Source organism: Strix uralensis, chromosome 1 (assembly GCF_047716275.1).
Source record: "Strix uralensis isolate ZFMK-TIS-50842 chromosome 1, bStrUra1, whole genome shotgun sequence".
NCBI lineage: Eukaryota > Metazoa > Chordata > Aves > Strigiformes > Strigidae > Strix > Strix uralensis.
The window spans coordinates 118,856,666-118,873,395 of record NC_133972.1 but is presented as its reverse complement, the minus strand read 5'-3'; the positions used below and the strand labels follow the sequence as shown (position 1 = coordinate 118,873,395).

General features: G+C 41.9%; 1 protein-coding gene and 1 pseudogene across 6 annotated transcripts in view; one reads left to right on the top strand and one right to left on the bottom strand.

Moving 5' to 3' along the window:
• PTPRM (protein tyrosine phosphatase receptor type M) overlaps positions 1-16,730 on the top strand; it is a 506,311-nt gene that overhangs the window by 449,720 nt on the left and 39,861 nt on the right. The window lies entirely within an intron of this gene.
• Positions 13,145-14,651, bottom strand: LOC141952819 (uncharacterized; annotated as a pseudogene).

The following is a 16,730-nucleotide window of genomic DNA, read 5'->3' as shown; positions in this document are numbered from 1 at the left end:
CTATAAAATATAATAAAAAAAATTTAAAAGGTTAGCATTGCCCTTTCCTACTTGAAGTGGTGAAAATAACCAATGTGCTCCCAAAAATAACAATAAATAATAGTGCTGAGAGAATTTGTTGTTATACAGCTTTAATTTTTACCTTAACTATCTTGAAGTTAAAAGGAAAAACATCCAATACACATTTAGTTGTTAAAGACCTTCACGTGTATCTTGATCTGACTATTTGTTTGATTCTGACTATATCTATGACTGAGGAAGAAATGAATGTACCAAAGTTCTCCAGCTTTAAATAGAAAAATATATTGTGAGTGATATATCTTACTCATGAGATACCTATCAGAATAATAAATTATGACAAATTTGGTTTTTCTAGTATTTTTACTTATGCTTTAATGTACAGTAAATTATCTTGTTTGTTCATCTGGGTAAAGTGTTCATGTTAATGCACTTAAACTCCCAGTACAAATTTAAAAAATACAGCATCTGAATATCCTACTCACAAGCAGGAACAACATTCCTTCACAATAAGGTCCTTGGAGAAAAATAAAAGAAACAAGTAGCCAAAATGAACTCATATTTTTAAGCCAGCGAATAGTGATGATTTTATTACATCCTGATGCTTATGATTGACTCAATATGAAAACAGAAAGTAGAAATGGGAAAGACTAATTAGGTTCTTTTGTCCATTCCCTAAGGAACCTTCTACTGAAGGGGATAAAATGATCTTAAACTTCTCATCCATCATCAAAATTGATTCTGCATTATAAGTTGATATGAAGAACCTAGTCCAAGTCAATTACCTAAGATTTTTGAGTTGGAAATGTTACAGGCAGCATGTTTTTTTACAAAATAAATTCCATATTTGTTAGTCTTCCCAAGCTCAGATGGGCTGTTTAGAATGAGTGATTAATAGGTATTCATATTTCCATGATGCAAATCATCTTTATTGAGAAGAATGCACAAATTAGAAACTAAAGTAACTGTCTTACTGGAAAACATTGATTCAGCTAAACTGAAACTTTCTGTTGGACTGCTTTCACAAAGACAGGTCAGGTTCAAACCGTGGGCTCAAGGCTTCTGGAATAAGCCTTCAGTCAGAGTTGTGACCTCAGATGGAGAGCCAATACCTCATGTTGCTATTTGATCTGAATCAATTTGGACCTGTATCTCAGTTTCCCAGATGAGTCACATATCGTTCTCCCGAGATACTTGACTGTAATTAAAGAATTAAATGTCTGTAGGGCATAGAGAGAAAGAGAGTCCATGTGCGAGTGAGACCAACTCTGTTTCTCTGTAGGCAGTACACCCCGCTGGAAAATACATCAAGGCCTCTAGTTTCTGTAAGTGATAGGACAAGAGGTAATGGCCTCAAGTTGCGCCAGGGAAGGTTTACAGTGGATATTAGGAAGTATTTCTTTACAGAACAGGTTGTTAGGCATTGGAATGGGCTGCCCAGGGCAGTGGTGGAGTCCCCATCCCTGGAGGTGTTTAACAGTAGGGTCGACATAGCGCTTAGGGATATGGTGTAGTTGGGAACTGTCAATGTTAGCTTAATGGTTGGACTGGATGATCTTCAAGGTCTTTTCCAACCTAGATGATTCTGTGATTCTACAGTTATAGTTATTCAAAGTATTCCTGTTTCATAGCAGAAAAAAGTGAAACATGAGTGTGTTTCACTGCCAAGCCATTGCCTAGCAGTGCTCTCTTGAAAGTTGTGCAAGGTAAAGATTCAAGACTCTGGTCTTATTCAGGTATCCCACATAACCCTCACCAGGGGATCCCTAACCGCAGGAGTGCTACATGTAATGCAAAATTTGGAAGATACTGTATTTATGCAGTCTGAGAAAACGTTGATGAAAGGAATAGACCATTTAACATACCTGTTATGTGCCAAACAAATTATATGAAAGAAAAAGCTCTTCAGTTATACTGGATGAACAACATTAAACTACAACTACATTGCTTTGTTGGGCTTTTTTAATTTCCTGCAGTTAAGATCAGAAAAAGCAGCTTTCTTGAATGGCGTAATGGTACATACATGGCCAGTAGTACTATGTACACAGCTTTTATTACATTCAGCTTTGCCTAATCTCAGGCTAACTGGATAAATCTGGACCATTTCTGTTGCTGCCAGTTCCTCTGTTCTGAGTCTGCAGTACTTCTGTGAGTAGTCAAAAGGTGTTATGGGAATGTGCTATTTATTCTTTGGGAAATCATATGACATTTCATTTTATTTTGTTGATGCAGAACAAACTGAGCTAGTACTGGAAATTTAGACATGGAAAAATGTCAATCAATAAACGTGTAACACTTTAGTAGATGGAAAGTTAGCTGGTAGCATTAGCTGTAGTGTTATAAAAATGTCTTAAATAGCACCTGCCAAAAGTGCACAAATAAAGTCTGGTATCAGACTTAAAAATGTATTAAGTGCAGCAATGACTTGTTTCTGAACATGGTGGAAATACTAGTGTGAAGCAGGGACAGGTAAGATTATTCAGAAATGGCTAGGGAACTGGCATATTGTGGCTGCTGTATATTATACCAAGCCTGTTCAGTTCATTTGACCTTGCTTCCTGTTGTCTCTCAAGGTATGTTAAGATTGTGACTGTGAGGGGCATGAACACCTTTTATGTGTTCATGGGCATTTAATATGTAATGCAGTTCCTGCTACAGTGGAGCTCCAGTACCCGAGTGGGATTTCTAGATGGTACCATAATGTAGACAAAATAATGCAGAGATGTGTGCTCTTCCAGCCTAGTTAGGTCTGTATCAATAAAGAAAAGAAAATGCCATATGATATTCCAGAGAATAAATACTACATCCCCATAAAACTTTCTGACTACCCACAGAATCACTGCAGAATAAGATCAGAGGAAATGCTAAGAGAAATGATCCGGCTCTAGCCAATCATTGATGCGTATGTGCATATAAACACACTTATAAAATATGTATTTTCAAACTGATAATCTAATTATGTGAAATGAGCAATTTTAAAGAAAAAATTCTCTGGAATAATCAGTTTTGTGATTACTCAAAGGATGTATTTTTTAAGTATCTCTATATTAAACTGGGAATTTCGAATGGAGGGATTTTTTAATTTTAGCCAGCTGTGAGATGCTTGTGTGTATTTCATAAAACAATAGGACTGTGACTCTTCACTAGTGTACATTGTAAATGGCATGTTACAGGCCAAGTGTTTCCTTCCTTCACCCTGTGAAAGGTCTAGTGCTGACTCCTCTAAATATAGGAGGAGGTGGTATAGAAAGCCAGCCAAAGCACTGGTCAGTCTCATGGGAGCTATAGATAAAATTTCTACATGCACCTCAGTCACTTAGTAATCTAAGCCTCGTTGAAAGCTAATGGGACTTGAAAGCACTTTGAAAATTTCATTTCGTGAAAGCCAATTTTCACATTTAGTAATGTGCAGGAGCAGGGCTTGCTGACTGGCTAGCTTGAAGCAGGTAGGATTTAGTTTGTGCTTGAAAATCAGCCAATTACTATTCACTGTGCTGTCCCTTGGCTGATAATGAGAGAAGGCTGTGTTTTTCCTGAGCAAAGGATATGCTAGAAAGCCTCTACGTTGCCAGTAGCAGCACTGGGCAGGATTTGTCCCAATAAAGCGTTTCAGCTTGCTTTATAAGCAGCATTTTCCTGAAATGTCAAGCTAACAAGATTCAGTCAGATCTGTTTCTTATTGACAATCCATCTAAGGTGAGGGAATAATGAAAAACACATTTTAAATTCATAGCTCAGTCCTGATTAACCCACTTGAGTGTAGCTAAGGTGACTTACTGTGGCACAGTGTTGCTGCATACTATTTTCTTATTTTTGCATTGTAAGGTGGTATCGTTGCAAAAGGCCAGAAAAATAAATGGTGGTCTGGCTACAGCTCAAATATAGATTCTGCATATATTTGATATGCACAGTGTAGTCTGAAGCCTGGGTTAAAGGATAAACTGAACATTTTTTATTTGTTTGTGAATTAAGTTCTGGTAGAATTTTTGCTTACAAAAGGTGTTCTTTCTTACCTGGCTATGAGTTAATTACTACCTCTGCAAACAGCTGGCTCCTCTCTCTGCCATCTCTGAATCTACTACCATGGAGGAATCAGTTCAAATAAGATTTAAAACTGAAAGGGAGGTTTTTTCCCATACTTCACATTAGAGTAGCCATAGCCTCAGGCTTCCTTGATTGGGCTGTCTGCTGGCTTAACATACTTACAGGGAACCTCATTGGAAGTTCATCCACGGCTTTGTTTATTTGTATATTGTTGTCGTGTTGATCTGCTTGAGGGTAGGAAGGCCCTGCAGAGGGATCTGGACAGGCTGGATCAATGGGCCGAGGCCAATTCTATGAGGTTCAACGAGGCTAGTTGCCAAGTCCTGCACTTGGATCACGACAACCCCGTGCAACACTACCCGTGTGGGGAAGAGCAGCTGGAAAGCTGCCCAGTGGAAAAGGACCTGGGGGTGTTGGTCGACAGCGGCTGAATATGAGCCAGCAGTGTGCCCAGGTGGCTGAGAAGGCCAAGAGCATCCTGGCTTGTATCAGAAATAGTGTGGCCAGCAGGAGTAGGGAAGTGATTGTCCATTTGTATTCAGCACTGGTGAGGCTGCATCTCGAATACTGTGTTCAGTTTTGGGCCCCTCACTACAAGAAAGGCATTGAGGTGCTGGAGCATGTCCAAAGAAGGTCAGCAGAGCTGGTGAAGGATCTAGAGCACAAGTCCTGTGAGGAGCAGCTGAGGGAACTGGAGTTGTTAAGCCTGGAGGAAAGGAGGCTCAGGGGTGACCTTATTGCTCTCTACAACCATCTGTTGAAGAAGGTTGTGGTGAGTTGGGTGTCAGTCTTTTCTCCCAATAACAAGCAATAGGACAAGAGGAAATGGCCTCAAGTTGCACCAGGGGAGGTTTAGATTAGGTATTAGGAAAAATTTCTTCACTGAAAGGGTTGTCAAGCACTGGAACAGGCTTCCCAGGGATGTGGTTGAGTCACCATCCCTGGAGGTATTTCAAAGATGTGTAGATGTGGTGCTCAGGACACGGTTTAGTGGTGGACTTGGCAGTGCTAGGTTAACAGTTGGACTCTATGATCTTAAATGTCCTTTCCAACCTAAACAATTCTATGATTCTATGATTTTTCCAAGGCAAGAGAGATTTCCAAGGAAGTTTTATCAGGAAAGACAACATAGCTGTATAATTACAATATAGCCCTGCTGAAGATTACATAATACATAGATTTAGAAAGTGCATTTCAAATACCATCACAGTCAACACTGTAAGTCAAATGAAATAAAGTGATAAAAGTGAGAATGTGGTTTTTTCCAGCTCATTACAGGGGTTTTGTTTTGTTTCATTAAGATTTTTTAGTGCACAAAGTGTCTGGGGCTGGGATATGCAGAAGCAACAAATAATAATTGATACTGAAGTATGGCAGCTAGAAACCAGCAATTAATAAATAACACTAAAGCATTTATGGCCAAGTTTTGCCAGTACAAACATCTGTTACCTTTTAGTGTTCTAATTCTTACAGTGATATAGACCTGTAAGAGACTTAAGTAAAAGTGAATAGGTCCATGGCACTGGGGTACGTTTTACCTTCAGTGCTGTTTTAGTTTCTGGAACAGACTTAGGAGGACTTTAATTAAAGGATTAGAAGCATCCAGGTTATATGACCTGATTATATTTCATCTTTATTTTCTTGACATCTTAAAATACAAAAGACTGATCTGTATGCGTTTTGGATAGCTATTGGTAAGTGTTGGGCCCATATGGTTTAGTGATATCTTGACCACAGTTTTATCACAGCATTTATAGGAGTATACATACTGTGCCTATGAAAACATACTCTTGTAGAAGCCTTTAAAGTCAATTTAAGTGTATATGTCATGGTAGAAAACAAATGTCTAAACCTATTTTGAGAGAAGTTATTGCAGAAAGACTGCATGATCACTGCCTGAGTTTTTTAAGATTTTATAGCAGAGGTTTTCTTCTGGACTTTGCTGGCCTCCATGGAGGCTCTAAACACTTAAGAACAGGAAGGGTGAGTCAAAGTTAAATACGTGCTACTGTACTTAGTCAAAAAGCATATGGTAAAGACTGGTCTTGACAAATCAGATTATCAGCAACTGATCAGATCTTGAAAGTGTCTTCCTTTCAGAAACCAGCTCATGTGGGGAGGGCAGAGATGAGCCAGCATTCAGCTGTACTGCTGTGTGGCAGTGGTGATGCAATTACAAAAAAATACTGAACTAGCAATTCATCTTGCTAGTTGACTAAATCAGCACAACTGGGATCTGTCACTTTATAGTATGCAGACTAATTTAGATAGAAGGATCAAGACATTTTATTTTACTTTACTTTATGAATAAGTGGAACCTAATCTTACACTCCTTAGTCTGCACCTGGTCACGCAAAGAGATGTCCAGGTTTGCAGAGCTGCTGACCACTGATGAACTTCCTGTGAGGTAACTGAGAGGCTGACAGAACTGAATACTCATGAAAACCTGATCACATAATGGTGCACCTGCAAATTCCTGTTGATAAAATATTGGGCACATTGCCTTATGGAGTAGGGAAAAAATGTATTTCATTTAAGGGAGATGTTCCCTTGCCAGCAGTCAGTGATATTTATAGTTTAAAGTAACATTTAACTGCAGTTTTTTACATAACTTTTTCTGAAAGGTCATTTTGTTCTTACCTCCAAATTCTAGCATGGTTAAAAGAGGGAATAACGTGCATTTATGGATTATCAGATCACTGGACTGGCAGAGCATTAGTAATTCTGTAATTTTACTTCCTCCTGTGAAATTCTCTGCAAGTTATCCTACTAACAACTAGTCTGTCACATTTAAGAGGTTCATTAGGAAAAGGAGAATTCTTGAATTTTTTAATCTATTAGCTTGTAGTCTGTTCTCCCAGTAATTTTTTTTTTTTTTAAATCTCTCATTTTACACTTCCATGTGTATTTTGAACAATTACTGCTACATAAGGGGTTTGGGGTTTTCTGACAGTGTAGTTGCAAAGGGATTCATTGCTTTTTGGCTTTTTTTGACATGCATCTGTGAATAGAAAGATATTTACTGTATCTCAAGTTCATTTTGAAGGGATCATACATAGTAAAGAATGAAGGCTAAAATGCAGCTCCCTCTCCTTGAGTGGTCAAGTTGTAGGCAGTCACAATAGCAAGCAGCAAGTTTCGCTCAGTAAAAAGTGAAGACAGTTGTACTGGCAGCCACTAGAAACTGCAGTAACCATTAGGTGAGGGGACCATTTTATAACCACCTCCTCATATGGGGTGGATGCGTTCTCCCGATCCAATGTCGGGGGAGGTTTTGATGGAGCCAGTGATAAACATGTGGTTTCACTCAGTCCATGTCTACCCCTTTGAGGCTTATCTAAGGAGTTTGACCATGCAACTCCAAGGGAGTTGCGGGTGCATCCTTCAATACACTCCCGCTTTCTTGGGTGACATTCCTTAGACTAATCCAAAGGCCGCAGCTTGTTGTTGAGGGTTGCACACACACAAGCAAGCTTTGAGACAATCATGTGACATTTCAGTCTGTCACACCATCCCGTGGCTCAAAGATTGCTTCAGGACCCATGGTGGCTTTAAAAAAGGATAGTTTTTTAGAAAAGGCCAGAAAAGAGCATTTTATACAATCCATCCAATGAAACAGTAATCAATTGTATAAAATATGAAACAATATATGGCAAAAAGAAGAAACATTAACATGACAAAAATCACATAGCAAAATAAAACAGAGAAAAAACATCTGTTCATACAATTTTCACAACTGAAGGTTTTGGCTGGTACACCGCACGGTTATATTTAACACCATCTGTTGATGAGGCGGCTATAAATTGCATATTGGTTACAATGCACAGAATTAAGTGTATTAAACATGGGATAATACATGGTAAAAATAACAGCATCGCCACGCCACATAACATAAAGCAACATACACTTAACCCACAGAGCAAGAAGCCATGAGAAGGGATCAAATTCCCAACCTTTCCAGGTCTAAGCAGGGACATGGGCTAATTTCATTATTCCAGAAGTTATTTGTTTGACCACCTGACCATTGTCATAAATTTTCAAACAACAGTTTTATTCATTTAATTTACCACAAACACCCCCTTCTTCAACTAGCAGGTAATTGAGAACCAATCGATGTTGCAGTATCGCTGTTCACATCTGTGTGGCCTGGTCTGCCAATAGATCTGAGGCATGAGCAGTCTCGTTGGTGATAATTTTGAAGACAGCTTTTAATCGAATAATGCGATTCAAATTATAAATAGTTTCTCGAGCACTGCTGATCACTTCATTGGGGTTCCAGGTGGCAGGCCCATAATGTTGGATGATCTTTTGAGGGGTTCATTCATCTTTTCCCCAATTTTGGGCACTACCACCTGTCAAGGTTGTGTCAATAGATCACTTATTTCAAATTAGGTCATCATATACTTTAATTCCTAACCCATTGCCCTGGGTTTGTGGTAATAAGAAAAACAATTGTCTAATATACCCTATGTAACATATTCCTGTCCAATTTGGAGGCAGCCTCCAGTAGGCATGTTGTCCACAAATCCAGTAATGACCTTTTAGAGCCCAGGTTCCATTAGCAAAGGGCCCATCCCAAATTTTGCTGTTGACTGGTTTTTCATAATAAATAGTGCTATTGGGCCCAAAGGGTCCTTCTAAAATGTTAACATTTGTCTTGAAGCTACTGTCAAGGTACTAGTTACACTCCCAGGCCCCAACATTGAGTGCCCAGGTGCAATTACATCTTACATTATCCTCGAACTCTTTATCCTTGGTCGAAATTGCATTGGTGCTTGACCAGAACTTCTCAAGGAATGTTCTGGTCCCATTCTGGTGTTGCCAAGCCCATTGGAAAATCTGGGGTGTAAAAGCGTCATTAAGGTTTTCACAAAGTGTTGAAGGTACAAAACCCCCATATCCATCAGTCCAAGAATTATACATAGAGCAGTTAATCATGCTACAGTTTGAAAATTGTTAGGAGACAGAGTCCATTCTCAAACACTCTCCTCAGTTTGTACTCCACTCTCTTTTGTCCAGTTAAGGCAATAAATACCTTCTCCAGGAAAATGGAGTCGCCAGGGATCAGCATCCTCAGTCCAGAATTCCATTTCATTTTGCTGCTGGCTTTCGCCCATTAGACTGGAAGTATGTGGTATTTAGTGGTCCAAAAGGATGTCCTGCCACATTACAGTCCCATTTTCCGTGACTCCCAGAGTCATTTCTACACCACTTACATCTCCGAGCCCTGACATGAGGCTTCCAAGTGCAATTAGTACCTCCAGCTTCAGCAAAGATGGTGTTAGCTGGTCTGGGACCAAAAGTAAGGGAACCCCTGTTCTCTCCCCAAAGTGATTATATCGCCCCCATTGATACTGGATCGTTTGTCCCAAGTTGTATCCCATTTTACAATAAACCCATATACAGTTACTAGTTCCTACATGAACGCCCTCTGGTTGGGTTCAATTCAAAAAATACTCCTGTTGGGCTGGATATTGAATTGGCCAAGACATGTCATCTTCCCAAAAGGCATTCTCATCAACTTCAGTATAATTACTCGCTAACCATTTTGGAGAGATGAGGGTTGATACCCAGGGCCAAGTTTCTAATCCCTTGGGCCCTCCACATACCCAACAGTTGATGAGGTTATAAACACTTGCTAGTTGCTCCACCAGTTGCATAAAAGAATTCTCTACATTATTTCTTTCGTCCCCAATGTTTCTGAGGGAATAACTGATTGTTCCAGGGGTCACAGCCCATACAATACACCAAAACAAGAAGATTGACGTTTTGCTCTACAAATCCAGCCTAAACTTATAAAAGCTGTAAAGACAATCACAAAAATACAAATGATTAAAATTAAATGCCCATCTTCCCACATTTGGTCGGGTTCCCATGAAGGTCTTCTGTAAAATAAAATAAAACATCGACTTGCCCTCCTTGGGCTTCATCTATATGGTTAAAATGAGGGAACAATCTAGCTGAATGTTAATTTTGTGCTCTTTTCCCCAGGCGTCCCTAGCCTTCCAAGCTTATTTATTAAGGGGTTCAGCGAGCACAAGGAGACCGGCCCCAATGGTTGGCATCTCTACTAACACTGGTTGTCCAGGAGAAAAAGTTAATTCTCTGGGAACACTGGGAGCTTGAGGCTTTGAAGTTAAAACCGGGGATTTAGGACAGAAGGCATTCAGTCGGGGACATCCATTTACTCCCCAGCGATCATTGACTTGGGTAACTGCATCCCAGAGGCGCTCTGTCCAGTGTGGCTTGTGAGGTTTCAGAAATCATTTTAAAAGCCCATTAGTCTGTTCCACTATCCCATTGGCTTGGGGTAATACAGGGTGTGGAATACCCACTTGATTCCCTCTTCCTTTGCCCACTCCTGTACTTTGGCAGCAGTAAAATGGCTGCCATTGTTTGACTGAATAGAACTAGGCTTCGGGAGGGAGCTAAACCAAATTTTTAGAGCCTGCACTGTATCTTCCCCAGTTGCTCATGGAAGTGCTTCGGCCTGAACTGGGCCAGAAACTACTTCCATACCTACTAATAAATACTGTTCCTTTCCGATTTTCAGAAAGGCCCAATATAATCGGTTTGCCAAACTTCCCAGAGGGTCTTTTCATCTCTCAAATGGAAGGGGAATTCTTCCATGGGATGTCACTCCAGCCGGAGTCGGTGTTGCTCACAAGCTGAAGTGCAGGTTCTGCAAGCTTCCCGAGTGACAGGCCAGCCTCTGATATGTGCCTCCTTGTATAAATCATTAGATCCTGTATGGCCACATTTAACATGTAGCCATTCCAGGAGCCTACCCCAATTTTCCTCTGTTTGATTCTCTTTCTTTAAAGGGGCAGTTCTGGCCAGCTCGTCCACCCTATTATTCCATTCGCTTACTAGAGTATCCCCTTCCTGTTGGGAGGGCACCCATGCTATCACAAAATCCCCGCATTTGGCAATATCTGTGATTTTTTGCCACTTCTCCTTTTGCCACACTGGCACCTGGTTTACCTCCCAGTTGTTCTGTTCCCAAAAAGGGAGCCATTCTGTGCACCCTTTGAATATTGCAGACGAATCAGTATAGATATACACTGGATTCTCATCCTTCCCTCGCTATTAAACACACTCCATACTGGTACCAACTCCCCCACTTGAGCACTGCCCTCGCCTTTGGTAATTATTTCCTTTTTAGTATCCACATTAATAGCTACAGGCCGATATTTCCACTGTTTGCCCTCTCGCTTAGCAGAGGCATCCGTGAACCACACATTCTGCAATTTGTCCAAAAAGGATGAGGCAGTTCTGACAACTGAAGGAGGAGGGGTATCCTCCAGAAGGTTCGCCACTTCTTCCTGTATGTTTAACACCTTAGGGGTACCTTTAGTGACTGTGAAAGCATTACAATAATGTTCAATTTTAGCATACCATTTCCTCACGATATCCCTTTGGGCCACCCCGTCAGGGGGAGGAGTTCCTGCCAACACAGGCTTAACTACCTTAAAGGGTCCCCTTAAGACTATAGGTTGTTGGCGTATGGTCCACTCCACTTGTCTAACAGCCAAACTCACTACAAACAGACCCTTTTCCCAACTGGAATATCATTTTTTCAGCATCCTTAAAACTCCTAGAATAAAACCCAGTTGGGTGGACAGGACCTCCTGGTCCCTTTTGCCAAAAATGAATTGACAATCCTGAGCATGCAAACCCCCATTCAATTTGGACAGTGTCAGTGGGGTGGATAGGGCCCAAAGCTTGATGTGTGCTTGCTTCAAACACCTAAAGTTGCAATGCCTCATCGTGGGCTGGAGTCCACTCCCAAGCCACCCTTTTCCACAACAGGTTATATGAGGGTCGTGCAATTATTGCAAAGTCCAGGATATGTTTTTTCCAAAAGACCAATAATCCATAAGGCGTGTTGCAGCTCTTTCTTATTTTCTAGGATCTTTACCTGATCTAGTGCTGAGAGGGTGTCCTGAAGAATACAGACTGACCCTCCTTTCCACCAGATGCCTAAAAACTTAAACTCACTGGCGAGAGCTTGTATTTTCTCCTTGGGTATTTGAAGGCCTATCTCTTCCAGATGGTTGATGATTCTATCCTGCATAGTCTGCACTGAGGCCGTGATATGTCCCCCTATTAATATGTCATCAATGTACTGGTAGACCTTGACCTCCCCTTCTGACGGGATTATTGCCAATTCCTGCACTAGGGCATGGTGGGCCAGGGTAGATGAGTGTTTATATCCCTGGGGCAAGTGGGTAAAAGTATACTGTTGTCCTTCCCAAGTGAAAGCAGATTGATTTTGATCACCCTCTTAGAGTGGAACCATAAAAAACATGTCTTGCACATCAATAGTTGCTAAGATGGGGTGAGCTTGTTCTTGAATGGTTGCAATTAATTTGGCTGTGTTAGGTACAGCTGCAGTCAGGGGGCCAGTGTTTGCATTCACACACTGATAGTCAATGGTTAATTGCCATTTTCCGTTAGGTTTGCATACTGGCCACACTGGCAAATTATACAGGGAATGGGTAAACACTAGAATTCCCCGTTGTTTGAGATCCTCAATCACTGAGGCTATCCCTTCTCTGGCCCCTAATGGCAACGGGTAGGGTTTCATGTTGGTAGTCTTGGAGGGGGTAAGGGTAGGTGCCACTTGCAATAGGCGCACCTCTGCCCAGGATGTTTCGGCCAATTGCCTGATCTGGGGAATGCCAAAAGACCATGACTTCCCCTGGGTATCACACCACTGCCTACCTTTCAACACATCTATACCTAAAAGATTCATCTGGAAAGATTCTCTGGCCACCATGGTGTTGACAGGGTTTTCCTTTCCTGGTAACCATAGTGTCACCAAAGTCACAAGCATCAACTGTTTTTCCCAGGGCATTTAAAACAATTAGATTCTCGGATGCGATCGAGATTCCACATCGTTCTGCTTCAGTCTGCATTAGCGCGGTGATTTGTGTCCCAGTATCAATTAAAAAGGTTACCAGCCTTTTCCTTGGTCCTACAGCAACTGTAATTAATAAATCCCCTTTTACATTCAAGGTGAGTTGTCTTACAAACATCCATCCTCTGCCCCACCCCCCAACTTTGGGGGACAGAGGGTCTAGTTTCCCGCCACCTTCTTTTCCCCAGTTGGCTTCTCTTCAAGGTCTATCAAGGGTGGAGCATTAGGGGTTGGTCCAGAAGTGACCTTTCGCCCCAACCATTTCTGCACGAGTTTTTCTAATTTTTGGGTTGGGAGTCTGTCTATCAAGTCCCGAGGAATGCCTTTCTGAACCCCTAGCTGCCACAGTCCTTGTCGAGTTAGGGGCCTCTCTCTCCCAGGATTGTTGCCTCAGAGCAGCCCCAAGTCTTGGCCCTTCCTAATTGATGGTTGCCACCCATTAACTTGCTCTGCAGCCTGTACAACCCTAGTTTTGGTTCTTTGGGACAATCCACCAACGGGGCCATACTCTCTCCCAAAATTAATCAATTCCTGAGCTACCTGTCCCCATGTCCATACTTTCCTTCCCAAGCGCCGATGGTCAGGGGTCATTATCCCCTCCAGAGCGTCCATAACTCTTTCTCCTTCAGGGGTGTTTTGAATCTTCCCTTGTAATTGAATCCCAGTGTGTTTTAGGGAATCGGGAAGTCCCTGTATCAGGGGAGTCATCCACTCTGGGTCCCCAGGCATCATCATCGGGGAGCCCTGGTTGGGCTTGAGCTCCTGATCATACATCATCTGGAGACAGGCCACCTTCTGCACACTTTCCACTAACTGATCCACTGTACCTGTTATGGCGAGGGGATCTCCCTGCTCCAAGGGGTTCAGCCCTCTGGCCCAATATGCAGCCCTCTGGGTTAATGACCATGAGGCCCGGTGATTACCGGTAGTTAGAAACACACCCGGACCCCAACATCCTTCCACTTCCTTCTCTGAACAAAATTGCATCCCCCCCCGACAGAGACACTCTCCATACATATTCTGTCTCCGATTTCCTAGGGATTCAGCCAAAGTCCTTTTTTAATTTTACCAACTCAATGGCGGTATAGGGGACATCCTTGGTTGTAACTTGGGGGAATGGGGCCTGGTCATCATCATAAATATATTCGGTTTTGATCAAAGGCCACAGCGAGGGTGGTTTTAATTTTTCTACTTTCTCTCTTGCTGCCTGCAAGTCACCAAAAGGGTAACCAATTTCTGATTTCAGAGATGTCTCCTTGGGGGCCACGTCCGCAAGGAGTTGCTCCTTAAGAGCAGTCTGCAGGTATTTCACCTGATTTCTTTCTCCCTCGAGTTGTTCTTTTAATTCCGCCACTTGTCCCTGAAGTGAACAGATGAGGCTTTGTAAGGAGTCAATTCTTTGAGATTCAGCAACATGACAACAGTCCCTAGCGTCTACCACAGCGGCCAAACTGGCACCAAGAACAGCACAGACAATCGACTTTCCCTTTCCCGATCTTACTCTCGCATCCTTTAACAAAGCACTTGTTCGATTGACCATGCTCTGCAAATTATACCAACTTCCCTGTGCCCAGTCCATTCTGGGCACAGAGGGTCTTGCATTATGCTTTTCTAAAAAATTAAACAGCACTTCTCTTCCTGAAGGAACAGTGTTACAATCACTCATCTTGTATAAAGCAGGGAAGCGGTCATCTCAGGAAGGCAGCACGTAAGTTCCAAACACAACACAAACCCACTCTGTTCCGTTCCTGAGAGGTCTCAGGTATTTCAGGGAACAACACAGCACTCTCGTCTCAAGGACTCATCTTGTATAAAGCGGGGAAGCTGTTGTCTCAGGAAGGCAGCATGTAAGTTTCAACCACAAGCAAGCCCACACCCCTTACGTTCCTGAGAGGTCTCACTTAGCATAGCGAGGCAATACGGCACTCTCGTCTCTAGGGATCCTCTCCGTGACGCCAATTTAATGTCCCGATCCAATGTCAGGGGAGGTTTTGATATGATCCCAAGAGCAAGATTAAGACACAAACGAGGTCAAATGCCGTACACCCAAACCAGTCTTTATTATTAAAAGTGAAGAGTGGTAGTGACAGGACAGAATGGAAGGAAGAGACAGAAATCAAGCAAGCATAGAGCCACAAGAATAGTCACCACCATGGATCCAGCAGCGTCCCGTTGGTCCTCAGTCTTCAGTTCTTTGGTGGTGGGTGCACACACAGCAAAGTTTTCTGTTGCCTTTTAAGCTCATCTTATCAGCTGATTAGCATACCTGCCCACTTAGTTTTTCCGCTGTTCCCACAGGTTTTTGCTGACTTCATGCTTCTTGAACAATCATCCGCCTTCTGGGGCAGAAATGCTCCCTTCTTACCAATTCAATGGTGAAGGCTGAAGTGTTAGCAATGCATGCATGGTGTCTGCCGTACACCATAGAACCACAAAGTATCGGCTTACACCATGGAGCCAGTGATAAACATGTGGTTTCACTCAGTCCATGTCTTCCCCTTTGAGGCTTATCTAAGGAGTTTGACAATGCAACTGCAATGGAGTTGGGGGTGCATCCTTTGATACACTCCAGCTTCCTTGGGTGACATTCCTTAGATTAATCCAAAGTCCACAGCTTGTCCTTGAGGTTTGCGCGCACACAAGCAAGCTTTGAGACAATCATTTGACATTTCAGTCTCTCACACACGTTTACTCACTGGAAGGAGGTTTATGGCACTCTTTTCAAGATGGAATTTAACTCCTGCAGATGTAAGTCTTGCGTCTTGACAGTCCACTGCCTCTATCAACAACATGCTGATGCCTGTGCACTGTCCCTGGGGACCTTTTGTAGCTTAAAGATATCTGTTCATTTTCTGCACATTTCTGGCTTTAATATCTATCACTGAAATTGGTCTCAGGTGGACCAAACATTAGCTTGTGGATTTGACATTCTATGCTAGAAAAAGATTTTAGAAGCTATTTGTTCCTTGTTTAAGCTGCTTGCTTTTCTAGAAATTGAAAAATGACCCACAGATTTACAAGTCCCATTTAAGTGCTGGGAACATTTCAGGATTTAGGTTTTACCTGTTTCTTTGTGTGTTTGCTTTCTTTCCTACATCTGAAGACTTTTCCCTGTATTCTAAGCTGGTTTATCAGGTTCAAATTGATCACATACCCCAGTAGCAATACCAGTTGTTAGAACTGGGTCTCACAATAGCAAGCAGAAATAGAGGCTCTAGAAAGCTCTGTGTACAGAAGCAGCTTCTTCAGAGTTTAAACCATTCTTAAAAGCTGTGTGATTTTCCATTTCCTAATATGTTTGCATTCCCAGAGCAGCAACTAACAACTACTGGTAATACAACTAATGGTTGTGATATATACAATCTATCATTTCTGTGAAGTTTTTTCAATAATGCATTTAATTAGCGGGGGGTTTGGAGAGTTGATTTCTTTTTCTTATTTTCCTTTGCTTTTCATCTTCTGGCTGCAGTATGTTGTTGATTTCTTTTTTTCACAGCAGAAATCTTTGATACCAACTACTATATTGTGTAGCTAATGGGCTACGCTGCAGGCTTACTATTAGGCAGCACAGTACCTTCTCTTCAGACCTTCCTCTCCTGCAAGGGGGCAACTGCTGAGAATAACCTTCCTGCCTATTGTGCACACATCTGTTAAGTTGATGCTTAGAACAATTGTAGGCTCTTTCTCTCCATCTCACGAGTCTCTGGAATCAAATTGTTCAGTTCTTCATGACAATAAATCCTCC